The following is a 17,924-nucleotide window of genomic DNA, read 5'->3' on the forward strand; positions in this document are numbered from 1 at the left end:
AGGCCACTCCGGTGGCATGTGGAGGTTCCCAGGCTAGGGATTGAATCAGAGCTGTAGCCGACGGCCTACGCCAGAGCCACAGGAACACGGGATCTGAGCTGCGTCTGCAACCTCTACCATAGCTCATGGCAACACAGGATCCTCAACCCACTGAGCAAGGCCAGGGATCGAACCCGCAACCTCATGGTTCCTAGTCAGATTTGTTAACCACTGAGCCACAACGGGAACTCCTGTGGCAGATTTTAACATGCATGTTTAGAAGGACCAGCCAACTGTCTCCATGAGAATGTGGGATCCAGTGTTGTAAGATCTTCTGATTTTTTCAAGAGAACCTGGAGTTCCAGTCTTTTATGCGAAATCTCCTGACTTGTAAATGTTGGTAACAAATTCAACTTGAGAGGAAAGAAAAAGCCCTTGTGGATGAAATGCAGGCCACTGGTTTATGAACTCTGATTTATTGTGTCTCTGCTATGTGACAGGTGCTGTGCTGGGTCCAAACATGGCTTGTCCCTAATTTTCATAACAGCCTTGACGTGTGAGGGGTTCTTACCTAGGATGGCAACCAACAGAGATCGTTATTGCTCACTAAATTTAGAAAAGGCAGGTTTCCGAGGGAGTCCAAAGGGATTTCCCGGAATAATAGAGGGAGAGCCTGGAGATCCAGGGAGGGGAACAGGCATTAACCACAGGCCAGGGCGAGTCGTAGGAACAGTCCGAACCCAGAACTGTATGGGGGCAAGTGTTGGGTCCCAAAGCCAAGAGAGAATCCTAAATTTTCTTGGTACCTGCATTAGTTACCTACTTCTCCTGTAACAAATTGCCACAAACTAGGTGACTTAAAACAACAGAAATTAATTTTCTCACAATTCTAGAGAACGGAAGTCCAAAGTCACAATCTACCCCTGTCTCTCTCTCTTTCTATTCTTTTTTTTTTTTTTGTCTTTTTAGGGCCGCACCCAGGAGGTTCCCAGGCTAGGGGTCTAATTGGAGCTGTAGCCACTGGCCTAGACCACAGCCACAGCAACAGGGGATCCGAGCCATATCTGCAACCTACACCACAGCTCATGGCAATGCCGGATCCTTAGCCCACTGAGGAAAGCCAGGGATCGAACCCGTGTCCTCATGGATGCTCTTCGGGTTCATTAACCGTTGAGCCACGACGGAAATTCCACTCTTTCTATTCTTTTCCAGCTGCACCTGCAGCATATGGAAGTTCCTGGGCCAGGGATCGAGTCTGAGCTGCAGCTGCAACCTATGTCCCAGCTGTGGCAATGCATGATCCTTAACTCATTGTTCTGGGCCAGGGATCACAGGCCAGGAATCAAACCAGCAATGCCCCAGAGACAAGTAGGATCATTAGCCCACGGCCCCCCAGCGGGAACTCCCTATCCCTTGTTTCTTCCAGCTGCTGGCGGCTGTCAGCATTCCTTGGCTTGTGGCCGCATCACTGCAGTCTCTGCCTCCATGGTCACATTGCCTTCTTCTCTTCTGCGTGTGGAATCTTCCTCTTGTGAGGACACATGGATTGCACTGGGGCTCACCTGGATCATCCGGGATATCCTCCTCATCTCAAAATCCTGAAGTTAATGACATCTGCAGGGTCCTTTTCTGCAATATAAAGTAGCATTCGGAGATTCCAGGAATTAGGGCCTGGGTATCTTTGGGGGGCTTTTTCCAGCCCACCCCAGTGTCTGGGATGTTCCCTGAGGAGTCAGAGCTTTGGGTTGGGGCAACGGCTAGACTGGACCTTGTCACAGGCCCAGCCCCTGACTACCAGGAGGTGGGGAGGAAGACCCGGGCTTCCGTTGCTCCTGCAGTGGGAGGCAGGGCTGTGTCACCATCCCTCCATCCCCTTCTCCCCTGCCAAGGCTCCTAGATGGGTGATTCCTTCCAGGGAATGAGGGATTTGGGATGGAGCTCAAACCAGTGCTTGCTGCCCTGATGTCTCATCTGCTTTGGGATGGAGATGCGGCCCAGATCAACTGGGGCACGTCTGAGTTATCGGCACCATGAGGACAGGGACCATCTCCTTGTCATCCTCTGTGGCATCCCCAGAACTTAGCATGGGGCCTGGCCCTTAGTAGGAGCTGAGCCTTTGGGAACAGCTTTCTGCCTCCAAAGTCTGTGTCTCTCCCTGCTCCAAGTGGCGCTGGGGTGCTAGACCAGAAAGGGGGCACAAGTATACATTTACACACAGCTTTGGCATACACTTGCCTGCTGGGGACGCAGGCCACACCAAAAATACCCTTCTGCATGCCCCATTAAACAGAGGGCTAGAAGAACTGTGAACAGTGGACCAAAAAGGAAAAAAAAAAAAAAAAAAAAAAAAAAAGCGGGATTAATTTATGAGGCGTTCTGCTGCCTGGATGGCTCATTGCATCCCTGTTTTGGCAACATCTCTCGTTATGTGCTTCTAGACTTACTGTACTTCGACATCCAGGGGCTCTTTTGTAATATGCCAACTATTCCGCCGTTATTGTTCTAGGCACCTCCTGTTGGTCATTGGGCTAATTTATTTCAGTCGGAATTTCAGGACCAGACACAACTCTTATTACTCACTGCTTCGAAGAGGGAATAAAAGAGCAATTGATATTTGGAAAAATGAAAAATATGTCCAGAATACTTTGGGACCTGCGGCCAAGAAGGAAAAGGGGGGGGGGAGCTGGAGGGAAAAACTAAGGCGGGCTCACCTCGTAATGCACTCTGTCGTGGCCTGTCTCGGAGACGTGGAGCCTAGATAATGTCTGCAGACAAATGAATCAATGACAGGGCTCCGAGAGAATTCCTCAGACACCTAGGTCCTTGGGCACATGACTTCAGCCACCACCTGCAGGAGCAGGGGCGTGAAGGGATCGCCAGGTGGAGCGCTCAGCTCCTACCTGAATTGTGTGTTGGCTGAGGACTTGGCTTGGAGGGTAAGGGAGAAATCCCAGTGGGGAGGTTGGATTCCTCGGGCTGCGTGCTCCCAAGTCCAAGGCTCTTCATGGTTTCTGAGATGTGACAGCCCAGCCGCTTGACTTCAGGAGCAGTGTGATGCTGGACATGAGAAGGGGCCTGCTGATGGGTGTAAAGAGGATGGAGAGACATCCCTGGATGCCGTAAGGGGTCTTGCTGGGGCCAGAAAGGTGAACATCTCCTTTGGCATGTGAGGGGCTGGTATGTCAGCGTAAAATCTGTGACTTTGCTCTTCCTGGAGGTCCCGGTTGAATGCCGGGGATCCACACCACAGCAGTGACAAGGCTGGATCCTTTACCCTTAGGCTACCAGGGAACTCCTACAGCTTCTTTAAGAGAAGCCCAAGGCAAGCGTAGACACCGCTTCATGTTCATGATCCGGCCTTGTTATTGCTGTGGTGTGGGTTTGATTCAATCCCTGGCCCTGGGAACTTCCCCATGCTGTAGGCACGGCCAAAAAAAAAAACAAAAAACAAAACAAAACAAAACAAAAAAACGGATTCTGTATTCTTTTTTGGGGAGGCGAGGGCTGTGTGTTGTTAAAGAGGCTATGATGGAGTAGTGATTAGGGTCCTGGGCTGTAGAGCCAGGCGGTCCTGAGAACAGATCCCACCCTTGTCATTCATTCGCCGGGAGACCTTGGGCTACACACCCTACCTTGCTAGGCCTCAGTGTCCTCATCTGTCTGGTGGGGACAAAAATATCCACTTTACGGGGTGGTTGAAAGGAAAATAAGATAATGCATGTAAAACTCTTGACCTGTGGTGATAATAATACCTGTTCCCCTTTCGTTGCACGTTTATGGTCAGGTGTCGAATTAAGCGCTTCACATTCCTCCTCCCGTGGCTTCTCGGGGCAGCTCGATAGAAACATGCGAGCTCTGTTTTCCAGATTGGTAAACGGAGGCTGAGATTAAGGGCTTCACCCCAGTCACACCAATAAGATGTGAATTGAGGCTTATTTACTTCCAGAGCCCGAGTTCTTAACATCTCCTGTCTTACGTGAAGATTAGGATCTTAAAGAGAGTCGCTCAAGAGCAGAAAGCACATGCTGTCAGGTCCGGAGAGCCGCAGTCTCTGGAAAAGTCCAAAGCCAGGAGTTCCCGTCCTGGCTCAGCGGTTAGCGAACCTGACTAGCATCCACGAGGACGTGGGTTCCATCCCTCACCTCGCTCAGTGGGTTAAGGATCTGGCGTTGCCGTGAGCTGTGGTGTAGGTCACAGATGCGGCTCGGATCCCGTGCTGCTGTTTGCTGTGGTGTAGGCCGGCGGCTACAGCTCCGATTAGACCCCTAGCCTGGGAGCCTCCATATGCCACAGGTGCAGCCCTAAAAAGTAAAAAAAAAAAAAAAAAAAAAAAACCAAACAGAAAGGCCAAAGCGGTCTCCTTTTCCTGTGGCCATGGGAAAGACCACTGTGTCTTCATCTGAGCCCGAGTTGAGATTGTTACGGGAACAGAGGGAACTGGAAGCTCCTCTTAAATGGTAGAGTTACCCTGACAGGGCCAGTCCCTGCTGCTGGGTTGGGAGGGCAGCCCTGTTTGGACATGTTCCAGATGCTTCTCCCCCTCCCTGACTGTGCATATGTGAATCGGAGTAAAGCAGGTGGCCAAAGGCCCAGGGGATGCGAAGACTCTGTACAGATGCTACCGAAACCCGGCGCTCCTGGCACGCCGTGAGCGCTGTGTCTGTCCAGTGAACGTGGCTGAGGATGAGTGTCCGGGGCTGGCACCTGGCCCTCAGAGCCCCACCTTGGCTGGAAATGGCTTCAAGATGAGACCAAAACATCCGTGTCTGGGACGCTTGTGGGCTAAGAGCGCTGCCCCAGTTTGGACTGCCCACGGTCCCTGACCCCACAGCCCCGGGGTTCCATCCCCAGGGGCTCCTGCAGAGAGCTGGGCCCGCTCTTAGAAGACCTGCCCCGGACCTGTGGGTGGAGAGCCTCAGGCCAAGTTAATAAAAACAGAGTGAGCCGTGTGTAGACACGGCCCGAAAGGAGGCTTCCGCAGACCTGGAGCCAGTTTCTTTTTGTTTTAAGCTGTTCTGGGTTTCTGGCAATTGAGACTAGAGGGATCGTTGACACAATAGCCACATGTCAGGTTGTGCTTTTATAAGGAACACCGTGAAACTCTGTTCTGTGTCCAAGATGCTTTCCGGGCTTTGTGGATGAGCCTTGCAACCCAGTTCAAAGGAGCCTTTGGTGGGGTTGGAGGGTGCGGCAGGGTAGGGGAAAGACGGTGTGTTGTGGGCGTACATGAGACAAACCCACAAGAAGCTTAAGGGACGCGGGATCCTGGAATCCAGGACCCATTCCATGGTGCGGGTCCTGCGTGTGTGGGTGGAGGGGATGGAGGGTGAGCTGTGGAGCCAGGGAGAGCCGGTTCCTGTCTCTTCTCCATTGACTCTCTGTGTAACCTTCATGGCTGCCTCAGTTTCCTCCACTGCAAAATGGGGGTAACAATGTTATTGTCCGTTTCTCAGGGCCATTGTGTCAAGGTGGGGGCAAGCGTGGGCTCTCCAAGTCACAGGCGCTAGGGGTGGAGGGCGACAGAGCTGTATACGTCATCAGTCCCTGCGCTCAGTGACCATAGCAGCGATGATGCTGTGGTGATGACCGGGATAACAGTGGCCAATGCGACCAAGCTGCTGACTGTGCAGAATCTGAGGCGCTTGATCTCACTTGACCCTCACGGGGGCTCTCCGAATAACTTCCTTTTTCTAACTTTGCAGATGAGGAATCAGACACCACGTCCATAACCACCAAGCCACACCACCTCCCAAGAAGCATCCACACATGGTAAACACCCAAATAGGCAAATATAAATTCCACTCCCCATTCAAGGCCTGGCAGGAGCCCCACCTTCGTGATGAAGCCCTCAAACCACAGCCATCTCTCCCCATGCGTGTGGCCTGTAGACGAGGCTTAAATTCTTAAACAACAACAACAATGAAACTGTCAATATTAAAAAATTAGGAGCCTTTACATACAAATCCAGATTTCTGTCTTTGGAAGAATGAGAAATCTGGCCATACCGACTCACGTTCCTGGGTGACAGCACTTCCCTGGTGCTGGCAGCTGCCTTCAGAAGGGGCCTGGGCTCTCTAGCTGTTATGGACACTGTTCTGCTACCTGCCTGGCCTGGAAGGCATGCGGCTTGGTGAATCTTACTCTCTATCCGTGGTTGTCCAAGTGAGTTATTAGCAGATACTTCCTATGCATTTTTTGGTCAACCTCTTGTTGGCACCAGCTCCAAAGGGAAATACTTCCTCTGCATCTTTAGACTCTCCTGCTGGGGGCCTTCTACCAGCCCCAGGGTCCGTGACTCTGTTAGTTGGATTAACAAGAGCAGGTGGAGGAGTTCCCATCGTGGCTCCACGGGAATGAACCTGACTATCATCCATGAGGATGCAGGTTCGATCCCTGGCCTCGCTCAGTGGGTTAAGGATCTGGCATTGCCATGAGCTGTGGTGTAGGTCACAGATACGGCCTGGATGTGGCATTGCCGTGAGCTGTGGTGTAGGCTGGCAGCTACAGCTCCGATTCAAGCCCTAGCCTGGGAACCTCCATATGCTGTGGGTATGGCCCTAAAAAGAAGAAAAAAAATGAGCAGGTGGAAAACTGTTTTCTTCGAAGACCCCAGGCGGAGGTCTTGGGAGGGATTCCATGACCTCAGAGAGATGCTGTGTCTTCACCACTCTACTGGGATGGTGGGGTGGTGGATTTCAAACCAGTGCTTATTAAGCCCCTGCTGCATCCCAAGCCTGGTGGGCAGACTCGTGTAAATGTCATCTCCCTGAGCCCCAGCTGCCTCCCTGAGACTGAGGGCAGTGCCCCGGTTTTACAGAGGAGGAGTCGTACTCAGGAGAAGTGAAGGCCTGCCTGAGGCCAGACCGGCTTGCCGGTGGCAGAGTCCGGATTCGAACCCAGCTCTGTTGACTCCCACGTCTGTGTCTTTCCACACACACCCCGAGCCAATGCTCATGCCAGGCCCCACTCTGCCAAAGAGAAGACCTTTGTGATGTTTTGTGTCCTTGAAGGCAAACCAAAAGAATTCCCTACAACTCACTGCTGGCATTTCAAGTATTGGTTTATGGGTTTTTTGGTGAGAATGCATCCAGGGGCCTATCACCCTTAGTGAAATAGATACTTTTCCAATCAAAGAGTCAAACCAGAACTTGGCTTCTTAGAAAACCACTTGTCTGGAATGCTCGCCAGCGACCAGACGGTCCCACAGTTCAGATTTTCAAAACTGTCTCAAATGTATGGAGAGACCTTTAGGGTGGAGGGTGGGAAAAGCACATACCTTGCTGCGGAAATATATAGACGCTCAAATCGTCAGGACTCCTGGGCTGGCCAGAGTCAAGTCAGCCTTTCTGGGGCGTTCTCAGGAGTTTCGCTGCCTCGCTGAACCAGAAATCAGCTTTTATTTTATGGGACTTTTCTTTCATGAAACAAAAACAGCAATTAAAGAGAAAAACCTTCTATAAACAAGTGTCTATAGTTCTCGTTTGCTTAACTTTTTCCAACCTTCTGAAAAATTGGAACTGAAAACGCCTTCTGAAAGAAGGTTCGGGAAGTATTTTCTTTCAGGTTCATTCAAAATAGTCACACCCCCTTCTCCACCCCTTCCCGAATTCTGATGTTTCCAGTGGTCTCCACCATATCCTGGAGACGAACCCTGTGGTGTGTTTTCATTATCTCTCGCCACAATCCGAGAGACATGCAAATGACTTTGAACAGACCCTCAGCCCCGATCGGGGTGGAATCTGAGATGCCCAATGGTCTGACCCTTTGGACCGGAGAGGCTGGTTAATTCCATCCCAGCACCAGTTGTGGGCTGGTTAGGGACTGGTTAATTCATGCCAAACGGTCCGCCGAGGATGGTGAGCAGACATAACCTGTGGTTCAGAAAGGTTTCCCTTAACCCTTCCTGAGTTTTGATCTGAGGTTTATACAAACAGAAATTCTGTGTGGGGTGGAGTGCAGCCAGGAAATCTCTGAGAAAACTCCATCTTACACATTTTCTTTGAGACGGCCAGACATAAATCTTTGAGGATATCCGTCTTCCTAATAGAGTGGCTGGATTTTATGGTTACTACACCCTGGTTAGATTTTAATGGATAAAATACTTTGTTGAGTCCAAGGAAAGGGCTAGTATTCCCTGAATAGCGAATACAGCCTTTCAAGCAGAAAGGAACAACCATTTTTAAAAAGTCAGAGACTATACTACCAAAGGGAGAAGGGATTTGTGCGTGTGCGTGTGTGCGTGTGTGTCTGAGTGGATGAATAAAAGAAGGGTATTTTCTCAGATACACTTCCATTTCTTTTCAGGATACGCGAGTTAATTTTTCTGCCTCTGAAATAACAGATGAAGCTGGGAGAGGTTGGCTGTCTCCACGTTCAAGTGAGTAAATGCATATTTGTCAACCCAAACCACCCTTCTCTGTGCCTTTTTGAAAAATCATTAATAATAACAAAGTGCCAAATTTTGATCTGTTATTCGTCACGGACCAACAACACTCGATCTGCTTTCACAACCCCTCGTCTCTTCCTTTCTCCCACCCTCTCCTCCCTTCCTTTTCTCCCTCCTTCCTCGAACATTTCCCCAAGTACCTGCTAGTACCAGACATGGCCCTAAGTTCTTCTGAAGTTCCTGCAAAGACCAGCAGGGAAACTGAGTCTGTTAAACCGATGGAGCAAGGGAGAGCACCGCTCTGACAGTGTCTCATGGTGTTTCAACACGGGACATTGGAAAAGGATAGTTAAGGGGGCTTGGAGGATGGAGGTTTGAGGTGCTCTGTTGGGGACACAGGGACAAATGATCCAGTCGGACTGCAAGGAGCTCCAAGACTGCCAAGGGAGGCAGCCTTGTGGGCAGACCATCACCCTATAGTATAAGTCTTAGGAAAGATACCAAGGAATACAGAGGAGCGCCTTAGCCTGAGGTCTACAGAGAGAGACTCCAAAGAAGGTTTCTAGAGGAGTTAAATCTTAAAGGAATTCACTAGTAGAGAAAGAGGTCCCAGGCAGGGGGACCACGTGTGCAACATTGGGCAGACCTAATGGGAGGAGCACGGTGCATCTGAGGAGCTGGCTACGGGAGGGCAGTGGTGGAAGGCAAAGTGGTGGAGGGCAGCAGAGGTCAGATTGTGATGGACCCTGGATGTCAGATTTGGCAGCTGAGTTGGATGCAGGAAGGCTATGAGGATGGCTTTGGTGCCACGTGAGAGATAAGGACTACCTATAGCTGGAATTCAAGGTTCAGACGGGAGGGAGCTCCGGGTGCTCTGGACTAGTGGAGGAGAGCCTCTAGAGAAATTGAGGTGGGTGGATTTGGAGGGAAAGAAGGAAGACAGTTTGTGTTGCCAGCGAAGTTAAAATCCAGAGGACAGAAAACATGGGGATTCCAAATGGGGAATGTTGGGAGAATAAATGAGATGCTCACCTGTGCTGCTAAAGTGCACTGAAGCCATAGCTGTCCAACCTTCAGCTTGTACCTACTCCTTGAGCACCTACTCTTTGCCAGGCACTGTGCTGGTTCTGGGGATGCAGCAGTGCCCAAAGGCAGATGAGGTCCCCACTCTCGAGCAACTCACTTATTCATCCAGTCATTCAATCTATCAGTCATCCATTTGGCCAGTAGGAATAAACAGATTCTCTGCCTCTTCTTTTTAAAACTTAAAAATTGTAAGCTAAAATACAGATAAAGATGAATCCCACAAACCAAATGTATATCCTAGTGAATTATCAAGTGAACTCTCTTACAAATATGTCTTGCTCAAGACAGAGCTTTGCCAGCCTCCCAGGAGCCCCTCCACATGCCCTGCCCTGAAACCAACCCCCCCCCAAAGGTATCTTGACTTTCATAAGATCCTAAAATGAGAAGAGATTTAATCTCTTCTCATTTTTCCTTTGTGGTTTTATCACCCAGATGTGTAATTCTAGACATTGTAGTTTAGTTTTATTCATTTATTAAAAACTTGGTTGCCCCTTTGAGTTTCTTTTAATCTAGAGGTTCCCCTATACCCCCCCTTTAATTTTTGTGTTCAAGAACCCATATCAGCTAACCTGTATAATCCCCAGCACTAGGGACTGTGATGTTTGCATTCTGTTTGTACAGTTGAACATGTTCCTCTGTTCCCTGTATTTCCTATGAATTGGGAGCTGGTGGAGGCCTGATCAGACACAGGTTTAATCTCTTTGGCAGGACTACAGGTGATGGTGTGTACTTTAAATCAGGAGCTATAATGGCTGTTTTTGCTTTTTTGTGATGTTGGCAGTTATTGCTGCTCATTGCTACAACTGTTAATTCACTGGAGGTTGCAAAAATGGTGACACCACCTAGTACAGTCACATTGCTCTTGCATATTGCCTGCGATAGTTTTTGAGGACTTGCTTCCCCTGATTTACTGTTGGGTTACTTATATTGGCGGGTGTAATTAGGAGAAACAACACTTGATTGCTTCCTATTATTTACCAAGTTTTCAAGGTAATAAATTGGATCTCTATCATCCTCCGAAAGGAACCAATTAGTTTTTTGGCATGTGAAAGTTCCCAGGCTAGGGGTCGAATCAGAGCTGTAGCTGCCCACTTACACCATAGCCACAGCAACGTGGCATCTGAGCTGCATCTGCGACCTACACCATAGCTCATAGCAACACCAGATCATAACCCTCTGGCAATGCCAGATTCCCCCATCCACTAAGTGAGGCCAGGGATCGAACCCGCATCCTCATGGATACTAGTCGGATTTCGTTTCTGCTGTGCCACAATGGGAACTCCTGTTTGTTCAGTTTTTTGTTTTATTATTTTCTGGTATATGGCAAAGTGATTCAGTTTTATACATATATATGATATTGAATATAGTTCCCTGTGCTATATAGTTCTATTTTATATGTAGTGGTTTGTATCTACTAATCTCAAACTCCTAATTGATCCCTCCCCTATCCTCTTTTCCCTTTGGTAACCATAAGTTTGTTTTCTATGTCTCTGAGTTTGCTTCTGTTTTGTAAATAAGTATCCTATTTTGATTCCACATATAGATGGTATCATATAGTGTTTGTCTTCCTCTTTATGAGAAAGAGATATAATAATCTCTAGGTCCATCAACCAGCTCAGTTTTTGTGTTTTGTTGTGATTTTTTTGGGCCACGCTCATGGAATGTGGAAGTTCCCGGGCCAGGGATGGAACCTGTGCCGTAGCAGCCACCCAACAGTGGCTTATTTCTCTTAAATATCTAATTATAAAATCATGGATTTAAACATATTTGATGGATTTCAGTACATTACCACTTTTAGTCTTGCTGAAGCTTAAATTGTCTTATCTTTTGCAAGTGGGAGTCTCTTCACAATGGCTTCTGGTTTCTTTTGATACAACTTCAGCAGTCTTTGATAGGTTGAAGCTGTGACATGTCAAGATATTCCAGGATTGTTTTGTATATTTCCAGTTCCAGATTTGAAATCAGCCATTTCTCCAAGGAGCACTGGTTTCTGCTAATAGGATGTAATACTTAAAACTGTCATCTGGGTGCTAAGGTTATTCATAGCTACCGGGATGGTTACTGTTTCTGGGCCTCTTTCAATAAAACATGTGTATGCACATATGTATGTAGATGCACACACATACGCAAATATCTTGTGAGTTTATACTGGTGTTTTAAATTCAAATTCAGGACTTCAGAGATTTTAATTAATCTCTTCCATGTTATATTTATATCTGCTTTCTTCTACACTGAGGCTCTTAGTTCTTAAGGACACAGGAGATGGTCAGATTAGAATCGATAAATTACTCATTGCTTTGTCCCACTTTATATATATAGTGATCTTAAAATAACAATATCAATGCTACCACCACTGACTAAAATGACAGAAAACGGGTGTTTTTTCATATATTAGCTCTATTTTTCCTCATTAAAAAATGGCTGTACTATAGCCACATTGTCAGAACAAAGAACCATTTATATATGAAGGTTAGTTTTGCTGGATATAAAATCCTTGGCTCACTTTTTCTTCCCTATGTCTTCTGGCATAAAGCATTGGTGTCAAAAAGTCTGATGAAAATCACATTTTCTTTCCCTTATGAATCACAATCTTTTTCCCCCTAGTTGCCCAAAGGATTTTTTTTTCTTTTTCCTTAAAGTTTAGTAATTTTAACAAAATATAACTTGGTATTGGTCATGTTGGGTCAGTAAATTCTCAGGTGCATGGTTCCTCATTCAATAGGCAGTTTTAAATCTTTTTAGCTTAGGAAGTTTTCTCAAACCATAGATTTTATTGGTTTTGTTCTCTTTGGTTTTCTTCCAGGAAATTTTTTGTCTGTATGTTGGATCTAAATCTTTTTATTTAAAAATATCTTTTTCATATTGTATTTCTCTTAAGGCATTATTTGTTGTTTTGTCTGCACTTGTGTTTCCTTCCTCTTTAAAAAATTATTTTTTTCTTTATTTCTAACTTTGTGTTGGATTCTCTCGTCTGATTTCTAAGGTTTTAAATTTTTTTTTTTGTCTTTCGTCTTTTGTCCTTTTAAGGGCCACACCCATGGCATATGGAGGTTGGTTCTCAGGCTAGGGGTTGAATCGGAGCTGTAGCTGCTGGCCTACGCCAGAGCCACAGCAACGCCAGATCCGAGCTGCATCTGCAAACTACACCACAGCTCACAGCAACACAGGATCCTTAACTCACTGAGCGAGGCCAGGGATTGAACCCACAACCTCATGGTTCCTAGTTGGATTCATTTCTGCTGTGCTACAATGGGAACTCCTAAGATTTTAAATTTTTGATTTACTTTGTTTTTAATGTCTTATTTATTTTGAAGTAATATAGAATTTTTAAATCTACTTTTAAAAGGATTTTTCTGGTGTGCTCTTACCTGTAGAAACATTTTTATATTCTTTAATATTTTTTCCTTACAGTAACTTCATAAGGAATTTGTTTTTGAAACTTGTTATATTAATTATTTTTCTGTTAATTTAATTTTCCTGAAGTTCTAGAAATAAAGTTGGTTTAGGAAGCCTTGATAACTTCACAGTTTCCTCTTCTGTTATTTTCATGTAAAGTTAAAAAATATAACAGTTTTTTGAGATTTCCTGGCTCTGTTCCCATCTCCCATTTTATCTTTACTTTTAAGTAAAGATAGTACTTTGTCTATGTTTTCCTTTTTCTCTTTAATTTTTATTCCATACTCAATAGTTTCTCCTTGGCTTGGGGTCCTGTCTTAGAAGGGAGCCCTATGGGTCCATTTTAAGAGTTTGTAGGGACTGAACTACACCAGTCTCTTCAAGCCTTACTGATAGCACTCACCTCTTAATAGATTAGGCCCATTACCAGTTTCAACTGCTGTTTTCAGACAGGCCTGTTGTACTTTCTCATGAATGCCTCTAGGCTATTTGGGGGTTTCTTCTGTACTCAGGTCCATAGATGCCTTGTTACTTCCAACTACTTTCTCTCTCACAGATGTCAGTAACATGCAGGTCTTATGGCTGTGGTGCTTTAGGGTTTGTGAACATTCACTTTAGTTAGTTTGGTTGTAAATGTTGTCCATGGGTTTTGGCTTTTGCCATCTAGTTTCTTTGACTATTTTATATGGAGTTTTGCAAAATCCAACATTATTCTTCAAACACCATGCACCCCCCTTCAATCCCCCCAACAGATGCCATGTCTGCCTCATTTGTTAGATGCATTAGCTCCCAATAGTCCCATGGGATAGATATCATTTTCCCTCTTTTGCAGAAGAAGTGAGTCTTCAAAGAGAGGGGGTGACTTATTCCTAAGTGGCAGAGTTGGGATCTGAATCCATGGAACCCTATAGCCGTCTCTCATGAGCTAATTTCTTTGACTGTTGTTCATATTCTAAACCACCTAGTATATAGTAAATGACTATTGGGAGGGGATGCTCTGTAGAGTAATCTGTGGACACAGAATAGAAATAATAATTATAGTAAACATAGGTATGGGAGTGGATATATTTCAGGCTTTGTACTGAGCACTTTGTGCTTTCATTAAATCCTCATTACCCCCAGTGTTATGGATAACTGCAGAGGAACAAACTGAGATTCAAAGAGGTTAATTCGTGTAAATCAGATCACATTGCACTAGCTTGCTTACTACCCTCCAGTGGCTCCTGACATACTCAGAATAAGATTTAAAATCTTTGTCCTGATGTTTCCAGCACCTTCTTGATTTGGCTCTATTTCCCTGTCTGACCATGTTGGACCATCCTCTTTTCCATCCACATTCTTCAACCATCTTGACCTTCTTCAGGTGTTTAGACTGTGCCATGGTCATCGTCATTTCAGGGCCTTTCTCCCAGCTGTTTGGCTGCCATGGATGCTCTTCTCCCAGGATGTCACAAAGTTGGCACTTTCTTATGGCTTTGGAGAGACCTTTTCTGACCACCCATCATGAAGTAGACCCTTCATCATTCTCTGTTACATCAGCCTATTTTAATCCTTTGTGCAATGCTGATTTCTTTTTTGCTTATTAATGTGTTTATTGTCTCTCTATACTCATTGAATTATAAACTCTATGAGAGCAGAAATTGTCTTAGCTTTGGTTCTTTTTTTTTTTTTTTTGTCTTTTTAGGGCTGCAGCTGCAGCATATGGAAGTTCCCAGGCTAGGTGTCAAATTGGGGCTGCAGCTGCTGGCCTACACCACAGCCACAGCAACACCAGATCCAAGCCATGTCTGTGACCTAGGCCACAACTCACGGCAATGCTGGATCCTTAACCCACTGAGTGAGGCCAGGGATTGAACCCATGTTCTCGTGGATACTAGTTGGATTCTTTATGGTTGAGCCACAATGGGAACTCCAGCTTTAGTTCTTCTGAAAGCAGAGCCTGACAAGGATTCAGATGCAGGTGGTTTATTTGGGAGAAAGTGGCAGTGAGGGAGCAGGGAGAGTGGGAGTGGAATGGAGGAAAAGTCAATAGGAGGGGGTACTATCAAGGTCACTACCGTAGGCATCAGGGGCTGAATTCTCCTAGGGCATCTAGGAAGTGTCAGATGTCTCCCAGAGTTGTCTACATGAAGGTCGCAGGATTTTGTTGGGAAACAAAAACTGGCTTTGTTTCCCAACGGGTGAGGGTAGCTCCTGAGGTGCATAGCCCACACTCCTGGACTGCATTTGCATAAGGTCAAATAGACCCTTTGGACGTCAGGACATTCCTTGGGCCAGGGAGCAGAATGTCAGGCGGTGCACCTTTTAGGTGGGATGCTGCCAACGTGAGGCCAATTTGAGCTTGAAATATCTGCGACACCTGAGTCTGAAACAAGATGGGGAGGACCAGAAATGCCTGCTGAAGGAACCGGGCTTGTGCTGCTCTCTGCTGAATCCTCAGCACTTACAAGAACTCCGTCATCTGTGTTGAATAGATGAATGAGCTCATTCAAAAGCAGCGGAGACAGGCTATGGGTCTCAAAGTCTGTATTTTTAACTGCCAGTCCGCATGGCATATGGTCCTTATCCTTCATAACCTCTCCAATTTGGGCTGAGAGAGGAGAGGCCCATAAGACACATGACAAAATAAAAGGGAGGCTGTGACAAACGCTCAGCTGGGCATTGGGGGAAGAGGAGATGCATTCAGATTGAAGGGGGAGATAGGAACAAGTCTTTGAATCGCAAGACCAGCTACCACTCTACCGTGCACCTGCTCTTTCTCTGACAAACCATTGCTCTAATTTTTACAGCCCTATGGGAAAAGTGTTTCATTCAGATCCTAACTGAGGCATGTGTCATTAAGAGGTTGACCCCCGGCCACAGGGCTAGCAGGGATCACAGCCCGGGTCTCTCTGGCCTGGGTGACGAGGTGTCCCTGAGATGTGGAAGAGCTTCAAAGAGGGTTGAGATGATCCTAGCCCATCCTATTATCTTGCTCTGCTATCCAGCTTGAATGGACCAGTCCCCGAGGCAGGTGTGTTAAATGGGATCAGACTGGCTTTCTCCCTTCCTGTGTCGGGGATCCCATGATCCTTACTGGAATGCTCGTGTCTCCACATTGAAAAAGAGGCAGACTGGGACTCAGAACACCTTTCATTACAAGTTCAAGGAGAAGGAGCAGGAGTCCACACTGCTGAGCCCCGGATTGGTGGGTGAGGGAGGAAAAGAGAGGCTTGTTTCTTCTCCTTCCTCTGCCCCCCTAGAACCACAGCTCCTGGTGTGGATTCAGATAAGCATCAGCACTTTGTTCCCAAGTTCCTACTGGATCCAACGCCTGCACCGTCTCAGGTCCACCCATCACTAATTTTCATATGAGTTACATTAAAGAGTCTGATGGGAAAGTATGTCTTGGTTTAAAAATAGAATAATACAACAATAAATCAAGGAGAAAAAGCAAACTGAAAAAAAAATGCAGAAAACAGATGAAAAAGAAAAGGGAAAAAGTGAACAGTATAAAAATACCCTCCATGCCAGGCACTTCAGATGTGATTTCCTGTGGCCTGCACTTTGAAACAGCCTGCTGTTAGGCCACGTGCTACGTCTGAAGGCCAACGGGGCAGACACAAAGGGGTGTTGAGACTTGGAGGCAAGGGTGACATCTGACCTGCTCGCGCTCCAGACGCGTACACGGAGGACACGTCAGAGGATTTTCCATTTGGTGGAACTGAGCCCTGTGGGCCTGCTCCACCCACCCCGTGCCCACCCGGTTCTGATCGGACACCCTTCCTGTTATGGGCAATGGGGCACACAGTGGGGCCACTGATAGAGGCCAGGGCTCTGGCTTCCCTGTGGGTTGGGGCAGACGACTTCAAAAGCCGCGTCTGGTATGCAGAGAAATGATTTAAAAGTGAACTTGGGTGGCTCCCAATACGACCTTACTCCAAGTAAGTAGAAAGAAAACATACATTATCTCATGTTAAAGAGCAGGCTTCTTTTAAGGCACTGCCAACTATTTATGAAATCCTAACTTATGGCTGAGAAAAGCACCCCCCCTGACAATCCTAGCAACCGCTGGCAAGGCCAAAAGGACATAAAACATGATGTCAGCGTGCCAATTCCAAATTGGCCAGGAGTGCATGACAAATTTGTAATTCTAATCAGCCAGCATCTCAAATGTATGCCCCAGGAATATACTGTCTACATCGGAGATGCACTTGTCTGATATTAAATTATGCCAAAGAAAAGCAAAATAAACAACTTTTCCAACAGACTGACTTGGGAGGGGTGAGAGGTGGTGGTATATGAGTGGAAAAAATAACATTTCAATAACATGAGAGAAAAAAAAAAAAAGAGGACAAATCAAGACATGACTGATGCAGCCTGTGAAACTGTCCAGTTCAGATGTTTCTTTGGTGCTGAGGAGTTCGCTGTGCTTCATGGGATATGGAAGGCTTGCTGGGGTGGGGTGTGGGTGTGGACGGGAAGGAACTCGGAGCCCTGTGAGCACCTGACCCAGATGGACTTGAACCTGAGAAGTGTCCCAAGATGGACTGGGATCGTATTTATAAACCACTGAAATACTTCTGGTTTGCCAGGCAAGAAATTGGCAGCAGGCAACCTCTAAACATGTGTGTGAGTGTGTGAGTGTGTGTGCGTGCATGCGCACACACACGTGTGTCCTGGCCGGCAGCGTGAGGCCAGCTGCACTTGGTTAGTAACCTCCAGCATGCCCACAAACATGCATGTGACAGAGGGGATAGTATGCTATTAAGAAAATGTGATTTGTTGGCACCATGCTGTGGATCCTGGCTACTTTTGCCATCCCTCTGTGCCTTGGGAATGGTGTCCTGGGAGGGGTGCTGCATGGGCTGCCTGTTGAGTCTGGGTTTGAGAAGACAGGAAGGGGGGAAGAAATGTGCTTCGGGCTCTTCCTTCCTCACTGCAATGATTCTACCCCTGGGTGGAATAAAGAACCCACATGGCTGACAGTCATCATTTCAGAAGCTCCCAATTGCAAGTCCTGCTCATGCCTCTGAAGAAAGAAGAAGGAGGGACCAGAGATGGACCATGGAAATTGAACAGTTCTTTTAACCTCTTG

General features: G+C 46.8%; 1 protein-coding gene across 10 annotated transcripts in view; it reads left to right on the forward strand.

Annotated features, from left to right (window-relative positions):
• Window positions 1-17,924, forward strand: part of LOC106508654 (uncharacterized) — a 239,023-nt gene that overhangs the window by 81,169 nt on the left and 139,930 nt on the right. For 9 of the 10 annotated variants that reach the window (XR_014831614.1, XR_014831613.1, XR_014831611.1 and 6 more), the window contains one exon: window positions 8,284-8,356. The gene's annotated coding sequence lies outside the window, so the exon portion shown is untranslated. Of the gene's footprint in view, window positions 1-5,681; window positions 5,749-8,283; window positions 8,357-17,924 lie in introns of all 10 variants that reach the window. The other variant, XR_014831615.1, reaches the window with a different exon arrangement.

This window comes from Sus scrofa, chromosome 16, assembly GCF_054392235.1.
Source record: "Sus scrofa isolate SSC_HxYL_T2T_F1_AM1 chromosome 16, Sscrofa_HxYL_maternal_Yorkshire_Landrace_v2.0, whole genome shotgun sequence".
Lineage (NCBI taxonomy): Eukaryota > Metazoa > Chordata > Mammalia > Artiodactyla > Suidae > Sus > Sus scrofa.